At 53.4% G+C, this 20848-nt stretch overlaps 1 non-coding gene across 1 annotated transcript; it reads left to right on the plus strand.

Moving 5' to 3' along the window:
- Window positions 1-16153: 16153 nt before the first annotated feature.
- Window positions 16154-16314, plus strand: LOC114488710. The gene has a single exon (XR_003683821.1). It is a non-coding gene; the product is annotated as a U1 spliceosomal RNA (small nuclear RNA).
- The last annotated feature ends 4534 nt before the right edge of the window (window positions 16315-20848 follow it).

Genomic DNA, 20848 nt, shown 5'->3' on the forward strand with positions numbered 1-20848 from the left:
AAAAAGGTGTCTCTTATTCATAATTCCTTACTGGTGTCCTCCAGAGATCTGGCACAAGAAACATGAACATCCATGATGTCCACCACGGGAATGGTTCCCCGTGGGTAGCCTGCCCTGGTGCCACGTGCAGTCTCCTTAGCTGTGTGTCTGCTCAACACGTGTAACTTGGAGGAATTAATGAGGAAAAGAGAGTGTAGATTCTTGTCCCCTCACCTTGATGGTTCCAGGCTGAGAATAACGTCCCTTCTCCAAGGATTGGCACTGGTCGCCTCTCAGAACAGTGTCTTCGGCCTCATTTCTCTCCACGAGAAAACCAAATCAGTGCGGCCCCAGTAGATTCACAGAGCTGTGGGCAGGAGGCAAACTCCTACCAACGCGTCAAAGCCCAGCCCAAGGGTCTCCTCCAAGGGTGAAGAATAGCCTTCCGAGCTGTTGATGTCCCTGAGGGCCCCAGGGAAGGGACACTTGGTGAGTTGTTATGGCCTTGGGTGGGGGACTGCGGCTTTGTTGAGGGGTGGGGGTGGGCACAGATGGCTGTGCTTTTATCAATGACTGTTGACATATACCTGCTTGAAATCACAGATCATCTCCACTGATGCACAGGGCAGCATACACAGAAACTCAGGGGGGGGTGGGGAGCGGTGAGGCAAGCAGAGAGGGGGTCCCAGTGTCTTCGTCTTCACCCCCAAATGCCCCGATTGCTCCCCATGAACTTCGGCGATCGGTTATAGAAGCATGTAGGTACTTACGTACCCGTGTGAAGGTTAGTTCTAATCCCGACTGCCTACATTCCTCACGATTGTTAACCATAATTCATGTTTTCTTAACGTTTAACATTGATGAATTCCCCACACTTCTACACTTCTCTGTTCCACGGAAATTTATTTGCAATCCTGAGGAAAACACAAGTGTTTTGTTTGTTCATTCCTTTTTTTTCTTTTACTTTTAAAAATACTCGATGTTCCCCGGCCCTCCATCCCGCCCCCTCCGACGTCTGGGTTCGATGGCTTCCGGGGAGCAATAGGAAGTGCATTCGGAGCTGAGCCAAGAGCAGACAAACAATTCGCAGCCCATTTTTTTTCCCAGAAGGACTTGTGGTTCCTTTAACTACATGGATGTTTTGCGAACGGCCACTTTATTTTTTTGTACCGTAAACATTTTTTCCCCTTTTTCTTTTGAGCCACTTAATGTGGTCTCATGAAAGAAAGATCAACTTCTTAATGAAAAAAAGCTGAGACGGGGGGGGGGTAAGGTGGGGGGGGGTGCCCATTGGGAGCCCGTCCAGGCTTACATAAGTCACATTCCTGATGCATAAACATCTTGGCAAACCCAGACGCTAAGTCCCCAGCCCACACTGCTGGCCCGAACCAAGCACTGGATAATATATTTAAAAAAAAATTCTTGTTGATGGTAACATTTTTCTGTCCAGAAACAAGTCATTAGCTTGGACAAAGGGATCCAAATACATCTGCTCAGTTCCCCAAAGTTGTAGTGGAAAATATTATCTAGAAGAAAAACTGGGAACCAGGAAGAGCAAGGAAGGGAGATCGCTTAAAGAATCCAACAGGGAGAAACGGCGCTTAAAGATCTCAGTGAGCAATGGCGAAAGTGAATTCACGAGCGAAAGCGCCCTCATTTGGCAAATGCCAACCAGAGAGCCCCACCACCCCCAGAAATCATTTTTAATGAATTAGCAATTCTATTGGAGGTTTTAACCACAACGAAACCTTTCCAGTTTTTGAAACTCGAACTCCTGAATTGACGTGACATTGAAATGTGCATCTCGTGGTGTGGGAACCCCAGCTCCTCTGTGAGACGTGCTCACCAACGGATTCACACACATTTTTGTTCCCGAGGAAAGAAAGGTTGTAGGGAACCCGGCCCGTCTCGCCACGTACTATCGATGATATCCTAATTCCGAGAAGATGTAATGCAAGCGGTGAAAGAGAACTCGCTGCTTTCTGAGTGTCTGTGACATGAAAACCAAGTCATAGACCAATAAAACCAGTATCCATAGTTTCTGAGCTACAAACAACATTTGCATTTCTTTCTTCAATTCCTGCAGGGCCTAATCCGCTAGAAGCGGCCCCTTTTCTTCAAAAAGTCTGACCAGACCAATTATTAAGTTATAGGGAAAGTAGTTAGAAGCAACCCCGCCCCCCACAAAGAGCATCAAGCTCAAATGCTTTCCCAGGGAGAATTCTAGCCAATGCTTTTAAAAAAAAAATCAGATAATCACAGCGCTACGTACGTGAGCAAACCTTCCACGCAAAGAATGACAATGTGGCGGGCGGGCACCCCACATACTGACCTGGGGGAGGATGGAAGTGTGCACGTTGACACGAATCAGTGTGCAGCCTTCGTCTCCAGGCTGAGTAACGCCGAACATTTTACGTCTATGACATTCCAAAAATGCTGGGAAATGCTCCATTCTGAAAATGAAATGAGCCCAGTCTCAGAAACAACCTGGAGTGGCGGGGGGAGTTTTTTAAAATATATATTTTTAAAGATTTTATTTACTTATTTTTAGAGAGGAAGGGAGGGAGAAAGAGAGAGAGAGAGAGAGAAATATCAACGTGCGGTTGCTGGGGGCAGTGGCCTGCAACCCAGGCATGTGCCCTGATTGGGAATCGAACCTGCGATGCTTTGGTTCGTAGCCCGTGCTCAATCCACTGAGCTATGCCAGCCAGGGCTGGGAGTTTTTATTTAATTAACCAGTTTTGTAAACTGCTGTGACGGTTGGTTTCTGCGCAAGGGATCTGACACGTGGGCCTTGAGGTGTACTGAGCATGGGCAGTAAGCTGCCCCGGCTGGTTGCATGCCTGGGAGGGGTGGGGGTGGTGCAGCCTCAGCTGGGCATCTTTGGGTGGTTTCTTCTCTGGAGATAATTGTCGCCCCATGGAAAATAAAGCACGAAGATGCCAAAAGACCCTGATAGGCTCAGGCTGCCTTGTTCTGTTGGAGACGTTGGTCAAGGAATAGCTCAGACAAGAGATCCAGTCTGCTCAGCTTCACCAGGACCAGCCTCTGAAGCTGGACCTGCTGTTGGCAGGTGGGCCCTGCTCCTCCATCCTGCTCCTGCTTCTGGGGAGGGGGACAATTTGATCATGACCCACGTTCAGACCGTCTCATGTCCTCTGAGCCTGAAAGCTGAGCCGCGTGTGTCTTATTGTGACCATTCCTACTGCACGGTCCTCCCAGCCTCCTGGCCTCCTGCTGAGCTCAGCCCGGGGTCCCCCACGTTGGCAACGCCCACCATCTGAGACGCCTGTGACAGTCCTCTTAGGGGGATGGCTCCGCTGTTCCCTCACACAGCAAGACAGACCAGAGAGTCTTCATTGTTTTGGAAGCAGCAGGGACCAAGGTGGCAACAGGCTGCCGGCCCCTGGGAGAGGCGCAGCAAGAGTCAGCAGCCACAGGCACGAATGTCCTCAGGAATGAGGGGGCCCCCGGTGCAGCGTGCGTGCAAGCACATAGCTCACAGAGCCGAGGGCTCTGAGTCCATTTCAACCTGCAGGGAGTTTACTCAGTCCCCCAAGAGTTTCTCTTTAAAAAAAAATTTGCTTACACATTTTAAAAATCGGGACATTTTACATTAAAAGCTGCGCTTCTGGCTTTTTCTGGGAAACAAACAAACAAACAAAGAAACAAAACCTGGGAGATTTGGCCGCCTTAGGCTGTGCTCCCCAAGGCAACTGCAGGCTGGCACTGAAGAAACAACGCCCCCTTCAGGCGGGGCGGGGATCCTCCAAGAGGGATCCCCAGCCAGAGCATCCGCGTCCCCTTCCCACTTGTGAGAAGTGCACTGTGGGTGGGAACGCAGGCTGGTGCAGCCCCCCATGGAAAACAGTGGGGACGTTCCTCAAAAAAAAAAAAAAACAACAGGAACTATGACTCAGTGATTCCACTTCCGGATATATATATATAGGAAAAAACCCAAAACTAATTCGAAAGAATGTATGCACCCCATGTTCACTGCAGCGTTGTTTATAGCTGCCAAGGTTTGGAAGCTGCCCACGTGTCCATCAGCAGATGAGCGGACAATAAAGCACTGATACGTCTTATCTACAATAGAATATTACCCGGCTATCAAAAATAAGAATATCTTACCTTTGCCAACAGCATGGATGGACCTAGAGGGTATTATGCAAAGTGAAATGAGTCAGTCGGAGAAGGACAAACCCCATATGATCTCACTCGTATGGGGAATCTAAAGAACAATATCAATGAGCAAACAGAACAGAGACAGACTTGTAGACACGGAGAATAGACCGGTGGTTGCCAGAGAGGAGGGGGTGGGGGCTGGGGGACAAAGGTGAGGGACTGGGGCTGGGAAGTGCAGATGGGCAGTGACAGAGCAGTCATGGGGATGCGAAGTACAGCTCAGGGGACATAATCAAACTATTGTAGTAACTGTGCAGGGGGCCAGGCAGGTCCTGGGGACACTTTACGGAGTGTGTCACTATCTAACCACTGTGTTGTCCACCTGCAACTAATACAAAATAACAGTAAATGTAAACTGTCATCGAAAACAATTTTTAAATGTGCAAAAAAAAAAGAACTTTCCAAGAAGGGCACATTTTGAAACCCAAACCCACTGACTTGGAAAGGCAGGAGTGTGGACCTGCCAGAGCTTGGGGACTACCGAGGAGGACCCCAGGCCGCCCGTTTTCCCCAGTCCCCACTGCACCCTGATGCCTGTCCCCAGGCTGCCCCGCCCATTCACAGTACATGCTGATTCTATGGGCTCTGTGATCGTGACTGCTGCTGCTCCCATGTTTGGGGTATGGGGAGCTCCCCAGCGCTCAGCTGGAGCAGCTGGCTGCAAGGCCAGGCATCTTGCTCTCTGCAGGCCTGGGGGGTGGGGGCGGGGGGAAGGCAGGAAGTGAGGGCCTGTGGGCCAAGCTAGAAAGCCAAGAGTCGCAGAGCAGCGCCACAGACTCCAAGCACCGCAACCCAAGAGGAGCTGAAGAGGGGTGTGTGAGGAAGTGGGAGGAGAGGACCCCCCGTCCCCACCGCCTGGATCTAGTCACTTTAATCACCCCGGCCTCCTTCTGGCCCCGGGGGACGAGGCTCGGCACAGCTGCGAGTGGTCATGTGTGTTTATGTGCTTCTGACATTTGTCCCGGTTCGTGCATTTTCCTGCGTGCTCGCCCTGTCTGTGTCTGCTTCAGGAGACACTTTCCTACCACCCAGCCGGGGGACAGGCCAACTCAGCCCCTCCAAGCCTGGGGCAGGCTGGCACGTACTCCGGGCCCCCTCAAAGAGGGGGTGGAGCACAGAGGGAAAGGTGGGCAAAGACTTCCACCCAGACTCATGGCCATCTCAGGGCAAAGTATCTTCCCAGTGGCTTGGAGGAGGGAGCAGAGCAGGCCCGGAACTCTGCGTGCTTGGACGAGAGCTGCCTTGAGGTCAGGGGCGTATGGGATGATCTTAGTGCCCAGTCTGGCCCTGGGTGTGGTACAGAGCAGCCATGCCCTAGTGTTTGCTGGGAAAAAAGAAACGAGAATGTGCAGACCCAAAGTGCGGGGGGGTAGCTTCTCCCATCCTTGGCTCCCTCTTCCGTTCACTGGAAGGGGCACACAGGTGCCAGGCCCTGCTCCAGGCACAGGTGGGGGCGGGGCTGCAGCCACTGCTTAGTCCAGTGGAGGAAGCAAGATGTGTCCGTGTCCACACTAGTGTGACAAGGTGGGTGGGCAGTGGGAGTGGCTGCAGGGTGCCAGGGGCCCTCTGCCGCTCCACTCCTGAACCCACCAGGTGGCTTCCCCTTTCTCTGTGGACCTGGGTTCCTTTCGATCTCACCAAGCCCCTAAAATATGACCTGGGCCGCCCCCACGTTAGGAAAGATGGAGGAAGACGGCGGGAATCCCTGGTGATCTGTGCAGGAACCTTAGATGTTCCCATCCGGAGGGCAGGTGTGTCTGCACAGGACAGATGGTCAAGGTGAACAGTGAGCACAAATACTTAGAATGAATGTTATTATCACTGCAGCAGCGGCAGCAATAGCTGCTTCCACTGCCCAAGTTCTCCCTTACTAAGACCCCGGTCTGTAGGTAGGCCCTGCATCACGTCGTTACCTCATCCCAACAATGCAAGGAGCAGATACTTTAGCCTTAATTTACCGATGAGGAGCTTGATATTGGGGTGTTTAGGCATGGGACATCTCTTTGAACCCAATGAGGCTCTGTTAATTCTCAGCAGCAGGGCTGGGCGGTGCCCTGCATAACCGCAGAGGGTGCCCCTCGCTTAGACTACAGTGTGAATGTGGTCCCCGGTTGTGCAGTGTGGTAGCCCTGGTCAGCCCCGGGATCACCCACCCTCCTCTCACAGTTTTGGGAGGCTTGGCTCAGGTGTCCGCTGAACGTCTTTGAGAGCAGAGGGGGAAGTGCTATGCAGCTACGTGTGGGTTGCGTGCCTGTCTTTCCGAAGAATATCCGCCTCACTGGAGACTCTTCTGTGCATCCCTGGGATTAGCCAAGACCCACCTGGCAGAAACACTCACCCTCGACTCGGCCGTTTCCTGTCTCCGGTGGAACCAGCTGGCCCAGGGACAGGCAGGAACCCGGGCCAAGGACTTGTGTCTCTTGACGTGAAGACACTTTGTTGGTAGATGCTTTCTCCAAGACCTCCCTCCAACAGAGAAGCCACCGACAGATGGTTCTGCTTTGCAGCACGATGTAAGCTTAGGCCTACCAGCCGTCCCTGGGATGCAAGGATCCCCGAGGAGAAGGAGTCGAGAGCCAAGGGCACCGCTGATGGCGAGCCGCAGGATTTCTCCCTGCGGGAGCTGGGAACCCGGCATCGCACTGGGTCTGAGCCCATCAGGACATCCTCGCGAGATTTCGTGGCACTGGGCCGGGGACTGATGGACTATTTATGGCAGTCGGCCTGTTCGCGGAAGGACACCTCACGACAAGTTCTCATGGAGAGAGAGAGAGAAACGTGACCTCAGATAGGAAGGCCCAGCTGACCTGGGATTCCTCCGCGACCTCTTGCTATGCAGAGCGCTTCTCTCTTAGTGCTGCGAAGCCTGAGTCTCAGCTCACTGTTGCTTGGAGAAGCTGTAGAAGTGCTCCTCCTGCTCCCCTGGCCCCAGGCACTTCCAAGTGGACTTGGAGGGTGCAGGGGTCTAACTAAGTGTGATGCATCTCAGGGGCTGGCACCTGGGGGGACAACTTTAGGGGTGTCCTGCAGCCCCTAGTCCCACTGTTCTGAGGACAATCCATCCGCAGGGGCGGGCTGAAACACATCTTAATGGGGCTGAGTGGGGCCCTCCTCGCAGCTTATGGGTCTGGAGGTGAAGACCCCCACGTTGGGCCTGGGGACTTGGGGATGCCTGATGATCTCCGTTGCTCACCTGAACTGAAGACACATTAGCCAGGAAGTTCAAGGCCGACCGCCTTCTCTGGCGAGAAGGGAGCCCAGAAATGAATAGGGCTAGGGTCATCCTGAGCCCAGATATTCCTTTGGGCTCGCTGCGTCTTTATAACAAATGCGCCTCATTTGCACATCTTTCTATATTTTGTCCACCTGAGGAGGTTTCTGCTGGCGGGGTCACTGAAAGCCGAGACTGACAGCGCTGCCCCTTAGCCCGCACTCCCCATGCCCAGGGATGCAGGACAGAAGGACGCAGAGGCTGAGTTTCAGACACGACTCCCCAAACTTAGGGTTCCAGTATGAGCTACGAGACTGCCTGACGGCTAAACATGTGCGTTGCTCATCTCAGCGAGCCCTCCGTGAGGCAGGTACTGTTCCTGGCGTAGAAGTACAAACACTAAGGCTCAGAGAGGCTAAGCCACTTGCCTGCAGTGGCACAGCTCCTGCTGGTTCTGGAGGTTTATTCCTGCCTTGTTCAATGTGTCCCCCAGGGCCAGAGATGCCTGGTTGTGGGGCCCAGGCAGCACTAATGAGCCTCAGCCAGAGCGGGACGCTCATTTAGACCCTGATACATGGTTTCAATTTTGTTTCCTCAAGCCCCGGGGAACACGTGTTGAAGCAGCTGTGTAGATGGCAGCTGTGGAGGTCTGCTCAGGGACTGTCCTCATCACACAGGCCCTCGGTGCTGCGGTGGCCCTGAGAGCCCCCCCCCCCCCCCCCAGTTCTCCCACCAGGTCAGAACCACCAGGGGCACATGCCCTGAACACAGTTCTCTGGGTCGCCTCTGAGACACAGCGCCCGGAAGCCTCCCCACGACCGTCCTGGGATCTGCAAACGCTGGGAGCCTGGCGCGCACTTGAGCTGCACTTGGGCGCTGCCTTGCAGACACACGTCGCGGAGGACCCCACGTCCTCCACGTGAGCCAAAAGGCCTCCTCACGGGAGCTCGCTAAGTGTTCGGCTTACATTCCTTCCCTTCATTAGTGCTTTCGGTTTCCGGGGGAGCCCCCCGTCCGACTCGGCCGGGAGTGCTTGGGAAAGCAGATGTGGACGCGCTGGCTGTCCTACCGTCTTCCCAGGAAGACGGGAGGCGTCCCGCACGGTTCTGGGAAGCTTGCTGGGCTGCTGATGGAGAGAGGGGAGACCCCCAGGAACAGTGGGGTGATCTCCGGGGGGGGCCGCAGAGGCCCCGGGCTGGCCCGATAGCAGCCCTCCTGGCTGGCAGCTGCAGAGATGCCCTGAGCAGGGCGGGGTGTGAATTTACGTTCTTTATAAAGGAGGCGCTGGGCGGCCATCCAGTTGGCCAGAGGAGGTGGAGAGGGTCTCACGCTTCAGGCAAGGCTGAGAAAACCTGAGTCATTGTCCCAAACGTGGGGGACAGGTGTGCAGACGGAGCTGAAGGGGCCAGGGGACCAGCGACCCGGGCCTGGTGATCAGAGGCTGAGTTGCCCCTCGGGTCCACCCCACTGAGCCACACGGGGGTAGAGCCCGGGGGCAGGGGTGGGGGGGCGGCAAAAAGAACACCCGATGTTTCCACAGAAACCGGAAACTCAGATTTCATGTGAAATTTCCCAATTTTTAATAATGTGTTGGCCACTAATGTAATTTACAAATGATATTCTACACGGGCCAAAATGTATCTGCTGACCGGATGTGGCCCACCGGCTGTTGGTTTTCAGCCTCCCTGTCACTCTGTGTGAGAGGCGGTGGCTCTGTGAGGGGCCGGCACAGGTGGTGGGGAAGAGAACAGATTCAGCCCCTGCTTTCCGGGACCTTCCTTTCCAGTGGGGGAAGCAGGAAAAAGCCACCAATAAATACCTCAATGTCATCATGCTATGCAAGTGAACAACAACCGAATGGGGGGTGACCTCCTTAAGCCTCGGGGTGCTGCACAGACCGGGAGCGGGGAGGTGCCCTGCCCCGTTGGGCCTGCCCCAGCCTCCCTCCTGCCCAGGCACAGCCAGGGTATCCCTGCGGTTCTGAGCTCACACCTGCTGCGAGTGTGCGCACGGGCCGCTGAGACTTGGCAAACAAGAACGTCAACTGGTGTGGGGGGAGGGCGAGAGCGTCATTGGAACAGGGTCTTTCCAGATGGAGACCACGGTCAGCCTGGTGGCCACCAGGGAAGGACAAGCTCCTGAAGGGCCCTCCTGAAAGTCTTGGCAGATGGACAAGAACAGCCTTGGTGTTTTTTTTTTTTAGAGGGAGAGGAAGGGAGGGAGAAAGAGAGGGAGAGGAGCATCGATGTGAGAGAGAAACTGATCAGTTGCTTCTTATATGCATCCTGACTGGGGACCGAACCCACAACCCAGGCGTGTGCCTGGCTGGGAATCGAACCAGCGACCTTTTGCTTTGGGGGATGATGCACAACCAGCTGAGCCACCTGGCCACGGCTAAGAACAGGCTTCTTGGAGTGCTCTTCCTTCCTAAGTTCCAAGCCCCACTGGGGAGGTCTTCCTGGCCCACAGGGATGTGCATGTCAGGGGGTCCAAACCTGCCTGTCCCTGAGCAGCCCCCAGGGAGGCATGGTGACTGTGACTTCTGCTAAGGGAGGAATCCGCATGGGAGGGCCTGGCAGCCACCATGAGGACCCCCCAAAAGTCACCTCCAGCTTTTGGTATCGACCCGGTACAGCCATTTCACTGGTGAGCCCAGCCTCAGGGGAGTGTCTCAGAAGGGCCTGCTGAGGAGGGACCAGATGGGGCGCCCTGAGCACCTCAGGTCATGCGATGCATTCCAACATGTAAGGGCTTCCCCCCATCACCCTTGATCTCCTCTGCCAGGTACATGGACCATTATTCCTAAGTTTTAGCTCTTATTCTCTCTGGATGGATGAATAGGGACACTGAGGCCCGGGGAGTGACATACACATCCAGAATCCTTCGGGTCCCAGCAGGCTAGTGTGCCGTGCCCGCTGGTGTCTGAATTTAAATGTAATTTATAAATAACCCCCCTACCTCCTTCCCTCCTCTCCATTCCTCCTCCCCTTTCTCTCCCCTACATTTGCCCCTGAGGACTTTGGAAAACTCTGGGGGGACATCTGGTCTACCCAGCACCTGCTCAGCAGGAACAGATTTCTCCCCACTGTCTCCCAGCATGGGCTGTGGCACTGAGTAGTTGGCAATGGGGTCACCAGGTCCATTTCTCCACCCTCCTTCAGAGGAAGGAGCTGATGGGACAGGAACATGGAGGCCATAGAAAATGTTAAAACACTATGGCAAGCAGCGGGAAAGAGAGTCCTGGCCCCAGGCCCCAAGGCACCACTGGAGGACTGGGACTCTTCAGGACCGTGGCCAAGAGCCCCTGTGGGGACTTGGTGTCCCCATGTGGAAAGCAGGAATAAGGCTACCTCTCTTGCAGGGTTTTTATGAAAATGAGATATAATTTTAGCATAGCCCCTAACACGGAGAGGCACTAATTAATTGGGGGAATGTTATTGTAATTGTTGGTATTGAGAAAGTCACTTCACCTCTCCAGATGTGCTTTTGTCCTGTGAGGCATGCTGAGGCTCCTTGGTTTCCTCATCTGTCAAATGAGAATAGTCATAGCGCATTCCCAGTCAATCGTTGTGGGCGTTACACAGGCCAGTGTCAGAACAGAGCCCAGCATGGGGTGAGGGCCACGTGCCTGTGTTTGGTGTCCAAGCCTCTCTGCACACTGGGACAGGCCAACATTCCCGACCTTCCCAGGGAAAGGCAATGGGATGAGGATTAGAGGCCATGCAAAGGGAACGGGTCACGGAAAGCCCAGCCCAGCCCAGAGTCCCTCAGCACTCAGCCCCAAGCCCTGGGTTCTAAGTGTCCTGCAAAATGGCACATTCCCACACACACACAAATAAACTTTTGAAAACTCCTGCTGGTGAGGTGGCCAAGGAGGACTCAAGAAGATGGGAGGCCATGGCTGGACCACCTGGATTCTGGCACATCAGCTGGTGGGGAACAGAAGGAGGGGAGGAAACTATTTTTGGAAGCTGGTGAACTGCGAATGTCAGAGGCACAGGTGGGAATTCTATCTGGCAACATCCATGTGCTCTTTGGAAAACACAAAGGATAAAGAGGAGCGGGCAAGGGGCAGAGATGCATTACAGCCAGCTCCCTGTCCCTGCTAAATATTTAGGAGCTTTGCAAGCTGGTTGTTAAACTGCTCGTAACTTAGACTCAGCCGTGGTGGAAGTATTTACACCACAGAAATTGGCAGAAGCCACAGAGCAAGGCTTTGTAACTTGTTGCCACCCCCCCCCCCCACACACACAGGTCTCATTTCCCAACACACTGCTGAGTACAGAAAGCAGAGGAATGGCAGAGAATCTCTTCCAAAGGAAGGCGATGTCCCAGCAGGGAAACAGCAGCGGCCAAAAGGAAGCGCACAAACCTTCTAAGGCAGGTATTTTCCCCTTAGGGGGATGTTTCCGCTGTGGCTCAGACAGGTTATGTCATTGGCCCAAAGTCACAGCTAAGTGCCAGAGTTAGAATTTGAAAACAGGTGTTTCTGGTAGTGAATAGTTGGGTTCACCCCCCAACTAAATTCTGCCAATAAGAAGTGATTGAAATGGAACTAGCTGTTTGACGGTGTCTCTGTAGGGCCAGCCCCATAGTCTCCCTAAAAAATTCAGAATCTGTGAGTGAAAACTATACCTTGCTTTTTGGCTTGATATCCAATGGCTTTGTTTGCAGCAAGAAAACACCCCCTCGATGGACCCCATTCGCTAAAATGAAAGGTCCTGCGTGTATAAGGCAGGAAGTCAGCTCCGAAGACGGGTTTTGAGGAGGTTTTGACACTGTCTGTAAAGTCAGACCTCACCTCCCAAGGAGGCCAGCTTTCAAAAGCAATACTCATTTGGATGCAAAAATATAAGGTTGGTGCTGTTACCACATCCAAGGATGGAGTGGTTACCACATGCAGGGACACTGGCAGGGAGGCTAGTGCTGCTGACTGTCTTGTCACCGCCTTGAGGAACCCTTGGCAGCTGCCTCCAGTGGCACAGGGAGGCAGGGAGGTTGGAAATTCACTAGGCTTCTGGTTGCATGGTGGGTTTTTTTTTTTTTTGCTTGTTTGTTTTTTGGCCAGGGATAGCCACTTGTGTGGACAAGTATCATGAGGATGATTTACCTAGTCCGGATAAATAAAAAGCCTTCTTGGCTCTCCTAAGTGCTTTAGAGTTTTATAGCACGGACTCAGCACTTCATCTGCCATCGAGACTCCGACACCAGAAACCAGGCGTTGGAAGCGATGATTCACTCGGACAGCCCTTGTACTGGGTTTTGAAGCAGAGCCGGGCCCACTCTGTTCCCATAGGACTCCTTCTCTTTTCCCTTCAGAATTCAGAATCATCAGGCAACGTGGGCCTGAAGGTTGGCTCCTTCTGTTCTGTGCTCCAAGTTCTGTGTGTGTCGCTGTGACGAGTGAGGGGTCCCCCCTGGACATCCGTACCAGCAGCTCATTCTGAGGCTTCCTCAGACTCAACTCTCAATGGCAAAGGGTTCACCGCAAGTAGGCGGGGCCTGTCTTCTGTAAGGTTTATGAGGGCCAATTAGCTCCTCAGGGAGGTCCTGCAAAAATACCCACTAAGCAGAATCCAGAGACACCTCCCATCAAATGGACAACGTTCTACTAATAAGCTGTAACACACGCATGCGTGTAACACACGCATCCTTCAGCAGCGCCCCCTTCTTTTCCTTAGCGGCCTCTGGAAGCATCCTTGTCCCATGGCCATGGGAGGGACGAGCAGATGGGCTGGAAAGGAGTGGGTCCCCACGCCACAAGCGAGGGGGTAACTGGCCTGGAATTACCCACTGATTGTGTCTAACCTCGGTCGCTCCGAATCTTCCCACAGCACCATTTACATATTGAAACTGTCTCAATAATGGAGAGATACTCATCTCTTCTGGAACGTTCGTGAGTAATTTGTCTCGGTATCTCTCCGTGAGTGAAACAGAAGGCTTGGCTCTCCCCACGAAAAGATTAGTCACTTATATAAATAAGGATACAAACGGCTTCAGGAAATAGATTCTGTTGGGTCTCACAGCCAGAGCCTGAGAACTGAAACGCACGTGGCTGCGGCACCTCACGCCACACGGGGCTCCCCGTCCGCGCGTCATTCCGCACGCCCACCGCCCCGCCCCCACCCGCAGCGGCCACAATGAACAATGGGGAAGAATGCGCCCCGGGTGGCCCGGGCCACGTGCGCGCGTTCCACCTAACCGGCACGGCGTCACTCTCGGCTTCTGTCATCTGAGGCTCGTGTGTTCACGCCCTAATCTGGCCTGACTCTCCATTTCCTCCCCACCCCGAACCTTTTCCCCGTCTCTAAAGCTCCCCTCCGCTGGCGCCGGCTGCCCCCACCCAGATAACTCCGCTTGCCCCGTGGCGCATTCATTGCCGCTGTCCACCCGTTTTTCTTGGAGGGCTTGAGCAGGCTCACTGGCTCACCTCCTGTCACCCGTGGGGATGACCAGCTACCCAGTGGCCAGTCGGGCCCTGACCTCCCCTCCACCTCAGCTGCAACCCCCACCACCTGACCCTGGCATTGCTGGTAGCTGCTCCGCGTCTGCCATCGCCATCCATGGCTGCCACCACCCCTGTCCTCCAGGTCTCCTATTGAGTGTCCTGCCTGCCGCAAGCCGCTCTCTTCCCGAGTCTTCCCCTCACGTAGCTTCAGCACCGTCTCACTCGCTTCCCTTCACACCGCTCCTGCGTCGTTATAACCCTGCACACCGGGCACTGTGGGCATGGCTGTCTGAACCCCAGCCTTGAGCGGACCCAATGGTTGCTTGGCCTTCACTACGTATAAGTCATCACCAGAGGCCACCTCTCAGCCAAGCTGCCTGGTGTCAGCTGGCTCCCTCAGGAGCAGACTTAGGGATGCTCCAAGCTGCTCACCACATCCACTAACCAAGGAGGCCCGCATTTATTCCGCTTTCAACCTTCTCTTTGCATTCCTTGTTGGGTGCACCTCGACAGCCCATCTCCCAGCCACAGTCCCTGGGAGGAGTTGCCCATGGGACCCTGGCTTACGCACCAGGTCCAGGGCCACATCTTCCTGCTGGAAGCCCAGCCTGCCTGGTCTCAGCACGTATGTGTCTTGTTTCCCAAAGGACAAGAGAAAGGCAGGGCCTGGGTCTCACGCTCCTTTTGGGCCCTCGAGTGTGGGGGACAGAGCTGGGCATGCTCATGAATGACAAGAACAGACGTGTGTACGGTGTCCAGAATTCGCTGGGCCCAGCTCTATGTGCATTCTGGTACCTCTCATAGTGATCAGCCGCTGAGGAATGGAAGCATTCAGGAACTTACCTGGTTGCATGGATGGTAATAATGAGGCCAGAACAGGATCTGGAACTGCTGTGGCCACATTCAGATTTCATGGGCAGGTGGACACCTCCTCCACAAGGTAGTGGCGGAAGAGCCTTCCAAGGAAAATGCGTTTCTGAGGCCATCTCTTCCCACCCAGCGCCTCTCCTGCCGTCTTTGGTGAAGGACCAGCTGGAACCAGGCTACGTCCTAGGGGCTGAAGAACAGAGTCCAGGGATCACTTGTTTGCAGCTTGAGGCAATGCTATGCCCTAAACCTTTCTAAACGCTTGCTCTCAACACCTGTACTTGTAGCCTTGCAGACTGGTAGTCAGCAGCAGATGGGGCTTTGAGTAGTGAGTCTGGCCAACTGGGGAACATGGCGCCTTTTTCTCCAACCTGTCTTGCCCAAGCCCACCTTGTATTGGTGCCCACATCTGATCCTGGGGTTCGTATAGCTGGAGACATGATCTGGGGAGCAGGGAGCCAACCAGACTGACCTGGAGCCTGGCAAGAGTGCTGTTGAGGCAGCGGATGGGAAATCAACACCCGGGCTGCATGGCCTCCTGCTTCTACAGCTAGTGGCCCCCGTCCAGGTCAGCCCCATCACTGACCAGTGAGAAACCACAGACTCAGCGTCAAGGGCCATTGGGTCTCCTCAGAAGAACCCATCAGACCACTTGAAGACAGAGGTCAGACCGATGGACCTTGAACCAGGGGTTAATGGTCTCTGTCCAGTAAATGCTCCAAGTTTCACTCATTTTTTTCAACAAATGTTTATTGATGGCCAGAAGGCTCTGCGCCAGGATGCGAGATAAGCCCGGGCTGTGTCTCCTGCTAGTTGGGAGACAGACGCCTTGAACGAGAGCTCCCATGGACAGCAGAGGGTGGCTGGAGAGGGGAGAAGAGGGGAGAGAAGAGCCCGGTGGTCTGTCTCCCATGCTGAGCAGAGGCAGGCTGCAGGGGAGCCACCTTTGCCCCTGCCTGGACCAGCTCTTTTCTTGACACTGGGGAAGGGGATTCTTCCCAGTGCCTCTGAGTCAATAAGCCAAGGAGTATCTGGTGGGTCAGCACAGTGGCCTGCACCTAAGGAACTGGGCCAGGGGGGGCAGCCCAGGCACAGGAGCCCTGCTCCCTGCTAGACCTGCCTCCTCTTCTTGCCCCCTTTCTGCCCACCATTCTTTCCTGTAGCAGGAAAATAACACTCTGAGCTGGGAGCTGTCACGTCCCCAGTAGACCTTTGGAAGTCCTCATTAGGATGCTGCTGCTTCTTGATCTGGGTAGAGAACGTAGTCTGTGACTTCAGGCAGATCTGCGTGCAAGTCCCAGCCTGGCTACTCAATAAGGATGACGTGAAGCGGCGAGAGCTTCGACTCGGAGCCTGAAGCCTCAAGTCCAGGTCCAGCGCTGCTGAGCACTAGACGTGTGACCACCTTGTGTCACTTGACATGTCTGTGCCTCAGTTTCCTCCCCCCTAAGATGGAGATCGCTATGCTTACCTGGCAGGGGAGATACCGTGATCACGAAGGTGGTTTTCTCAGGGCGAGGCTCATCCGTTGCACTCCGGATGTGCTGACCCCTGCGATTTCTGCAAGTGCGGGAAACTCGACTGCATTTGTGGAAGTGGGGGGCTGTGTGTGCACTGTCCCCTGGTCAAAAAAAAAATGGAGATCACTGACATACCTGCCACGGTGTTGTCGAGTGGACTAAACAGGTAGATTTCACATGCAGTACTTAACACACGGCCAAGCTAATAGCAAACAGTTGTTAGCTACGTTAGTTACTGTGTGTCAGTTATTGTTAGCTATGTGAGTTGTTAGCTATGTTAGTTACTGTGTGTCAGTTATTGTTAGCTATGTGAGTTACTGTTAGCTATGTTAGTTACTGTGTGTCAGTTATTGTTAGCTATGTGAGTTATTGTTAGCTATGTTAGTTACTGTGTGTCAGTTATTGTTAGCTATGTGAGTTACTGTTAGCTATGTTAGTTACTGTGTGTCAGTTATTGTTAGCTATGTGAGTTATTGTTAGCTATGTTAGTTAGCTATGTGAGTTATTGTTAGCTATGTTAGTTACTGTTAGCAATGTTAGTTACTGTGTGTCAGTTATTGTTAGCTATGTGAGTTATTGTTAGCTATGTTAGTTAGCTATGTGAGTTATTGTTAGCTATGTTAGTTACTGTGTGTCAGTTATTGTTAGCTATGTGAGTTATTGTTAGCTATGTTAGTTACTGTGTGTCAGTTATTGTTAGCTATGTGAGTTACTGTTAGCAATGTTAGTTACTGTGTGTCAGTTATTGTTAGCTATGTGAGTTATTGTTAGCTATGTTAGTTAGCTATGTGAGTTATTGTTAGCTATGTTAGTTACTGTGTGTCAGTTATTGTTAGCTATGTGAGTTATTGTTAGCTATGTTAGTTACTGTGTGTCAGTTATTGTTAGCTATGTGAGTTATTGTTAGCTATGTTAGTTACTGTGTGTCAGTTATTGTTAGCTATGTGAGTTACTGTTAGCTATGTTAGTTACTGTGTGTCAGTTATTGTTAGCTATGTGAGTTATTGTTAGCTATGTTAGTTAGCTATGTGAGTTATTGTTAGCTATGTTAGTTACTGTGTGTCAGTTATTGTTAGCTATGTGAGTTATTGTTAGCTATGTTAGTTACTGTGTGTCAGTTATTGTTAGCTATGTGAGTTATTGTTAGCTATGTTAGTTACTGTGTGTCAGTTATTGTTAGCTATGTGAGTTATTGTTAACTATGTTAGTTAGCTATGTGAGTTATTGTTAGCTATGTTAGTTACTGTGTGTCAGTTATTGTCAGCTATGTTATTATGTGTTAGTTATTTTTAGCAATGTTAGTTGCTGTGTGTTAGTTATTGTTAACTGTGTTAGTTATTATGTGTTAGTTATTGTTAGCTATGTTAGTTGCTATGTGTTAGTTATTGTTCCCTGTGGCTATCACACAGACGTGCAGGAATAGAGAAAGAATTAAACAAGGTAATCACTGAAAAATGCTCAGTAGGCACCTGGCCAATAGTAGTGTTTGCCCTTCCACATTTTTCTGATAAGATAAAAACCGCGTGGAAGGCAAACTCTGCCGTCCTCATCAGCCCGATGGGCACAGACCTGAGGTCAAGGGCGTGCCCCCAGGGGCAGCCCTGGTGTTCCTTGAGGGGACACCCCCAAGTCCTCCAGAGGGGTTGTGGAAGTCTTGAGAAAACATCCACTTAAGTTCACCTTCATGTGGACGCGTCGTCTTTAAAAGGTTGCTTTAAAAGAAGAAGAGGAAGAGGAAGAAGAAGAAGCAGCAGCTGCAGCAGCTGCAGACAGGCAGAGATGTGGATGCAGATGACGTCAGAGCCCGGCCAGGCCCGAAATGCTCGTTCCATCCAGAGTGGGAGCTTTGTTGGCTGCGTCTTCCTGGGCTCGTCCGCGGAGAAGGGAGGAAAGTGGCCGAGGGCCGCTGAGCTGAAGCCTTGGGGCTGGAGGTGGCCGTGGGCAGATGAGGCCGTGGGGAGGGGGAAAGGCCCAGACATGGGCCCTCACCCACTGCAGCCTGCTGCCCAGCTGCCCAGCGGGGGGGCTCAGTGACAGGGGCTGGCTCTGCAAGGGGTGGCCCCCGAGCACCCCTCTCTGCAGCTGCTGCCCACTAGTGAGAGGGAAGCCCCACGGAAGGCCTTTCTCCACGCAGTTTCCTTCTAGGGGTGTGCAACCCTTTGGCGTCTCAGGGCCACACTGGAAGGAGCAGAGTTGTCTTGGGCCACACATTCAATACCCTGTGACACATAATCACAAAAAAATTCTCAAAATGTTTTAGATGAATTTAGGATTTTGTGTTGGGCTGCATTCACAGCCACCCTGGGCCACAGGTGGTCCGCAGGCTGTGGGTCAGATGCCCCTTCCAGATGCTGGAGTTGTCCCGCTGGGTGCTCCCAGGAGGGCTGGGATGCACCTGGCCTTGAAGCCTCTTGACCTGAGCCTGGGCCAGGGCCCAGTCTCGGTGCTGACTGGACTGTCCCGTTGGGTCGGTGACCAGAAGTTGCTTGTCCATGCTGGCCTCCCGCAAGCTGCCCTGCAATGGCCTGAATGGGTGTGTCTGTCTAAACAGTGATGTGGCTCCTGACCTGGGCCTCACCTTGGGACTCAGTTTCCCCTCACCTTCTGTCTCTGTCCCCTGGCGCCTATCTGCCTCTCCAGCCCTCAGGGTCCTATCATGTTGGGGCTGGGGGCACCGACAGGCACCGCTGGGCTGGGTCAGCTAAGGTGAGACCAGGGGAGCTCAGGCCAGGTGACAGCAGGTGAGGCAGGTAGCGTGTGATGTGCTGTGCAGTCTCCTTGGGAGAGCCCTGTGGCGCGTGAGTCACCTCTGAGGCATCTCCTGGGTTATAAATAGGGAAATAAGCCCGGCTGGGAGTGATGGGAAGGAGAACAATAAAGGCCCATTGTCCTTCCTGATAGGTTGTTACTAAACCGTGAACAATCCCTTTGAGGGAATTGGGGTGTACAGAAAGCTCCTGAGCCCCGTCCGGGCCAAGGGCTAGGTGCCCCGGAGTGTGCCCTGGCTGCACCTACAGGGCGGCATTGAATGAATCAGACACCAACCTGTGAGGTAAGTACCTGTACTTATCCCCGATTTAGAGAGGGATCGACAGGCCAGAGACAGACAGGTTCACGGCTGTGCAAGCTGAGTCAGGGCTGGAAGCCAGGTCCGCCCGTCTCGAGGCCTCTGCCCCACAGCAGGAGTGGCCCCGGGAACCTCAGAACGACCGAGCCACCGACTCTGACACCCCGGGCTAACAAACGTAGTCCCACCAACCAAAGAATCCAGTGAAACCCGAGTCCAAGGTTGCCCGTGGGAAATGCCACCCACAGAGACAAAGGGGTTGGCAATCCCTTTGAGCAGGAAAGGATCTATTAAATGTTTTTTCATCTTTATTCCGTTTCAAAACATTAAATAAAGGCCGGAGCCAGGAAAGTCTTCCAAGAGGAACTGAGCGAAAGCCTGTTCTCAGCTAGAAGGTCGTTCTGCTTCTGTGTGCCAAGGGGCCTCGGGACTCGGTCCCCACGAGGGTCCTGGAGATCGTCCCAGCCACTCCCGGGCCCACGCCGCCATGCCCACCCCCTATGTTGGGGTGGAGCAAGACTGGACCTGGCCAGGTGGGCATCGGAGGCCTTCGGGGACCAAGGCAACATTTGGTTGGGACCCCACCCAGTTCCATGGGCCTCAGGCCAGACACACAGGACTGTGCACATTCCTGAGCTGCCTAGGAAGCAGACACCTGGGGTGAGCATCGTCAGAGCCTCCTCCCAGCTGACCGTGAGCTCCTGGTCTGGCGGGGATGGAGCCTGGGAGGACGTCTCCCACTCTCTGGGGTACAGGAGGCATAGAACTGGGGTAGACTGCACCTCATCTACACCAGTGAGGTTATAAGGGCCCCATGTAGCTCCATGAGTGCAAACCAGGGCGGAGGTTGGTTAGCTTGGTTTTTGCATAGAGTCATCTCTCCTTCCCACCCCCCAAAACAGCTCTCGTGAAAGCTCTCAGTAGGAGATGCATTTTAGGGAGAGGGGAAGAACTCTGAGTTGGCCCCCAAAAGGGGGGCTTCTAAGTGGGCTGTCAGGGAAGATCCCTTCTGCAGGGCAGATCTGAGGTGGAGATGGCAGCGGACTGGACCCGTGGGCTTCCGCCGTAGACACCACTGGGAGCCCTCACCTCCCCCCCCCCCCCATCGCAGCCACCTCAGTCCGCCACCAGCAAAACCAGCAGCATTATAACCACCATCTTCAACACCTTCATTACCTCCCCCTTCACACACAGACACACTCACACTCACACTCCTAATGAGTCTAGCAATGCCTTCTTGTAGACTTCTCTGCCGTCTGCTCCTTCCCTGCACACACACAATGCCCCCCCACCCCGCCGCCACCCTAGCTTAGGGCTAGTCCCCATCCATCTTGCCACAGCCAGCTCTCCATTCTCCATCTCCTCCTCCTCCCACCTGCTTGTCCACAGCCGTTAGAGGAACTTTCTAGAGTGTTCAAAGACCTTCCATGGCTCCCCTGACTGACCAAAACATGCCTGAAAAAAAAAAAAACAAATAACAATCATGATAAAGTTTGGGAAATGCTGGGCCGAACACCAAAGTGCGTTTCTCTATTGCAGGATTAGTCGGAGCCTTTAGTACGCGTGAGCAT

Source organism: Phyllostomus discolor, chromosome 12, assembly GCF_004126475.2.
Source record: "Phyllostomus discolor isolate MPI-MPIP mPhyDis1 chromosome 12, mPhyDis1.pri.v3, whole genome shotgun sequence".
In the NCBI taxonomy this organism is placed as follows: domain Eukaryota; kingdom Metazoa; phylum Chordata; class Mammalia; order Chiroptera; family Phyllostomidae; genus Phyllostomus; species Phyllostomus discolor.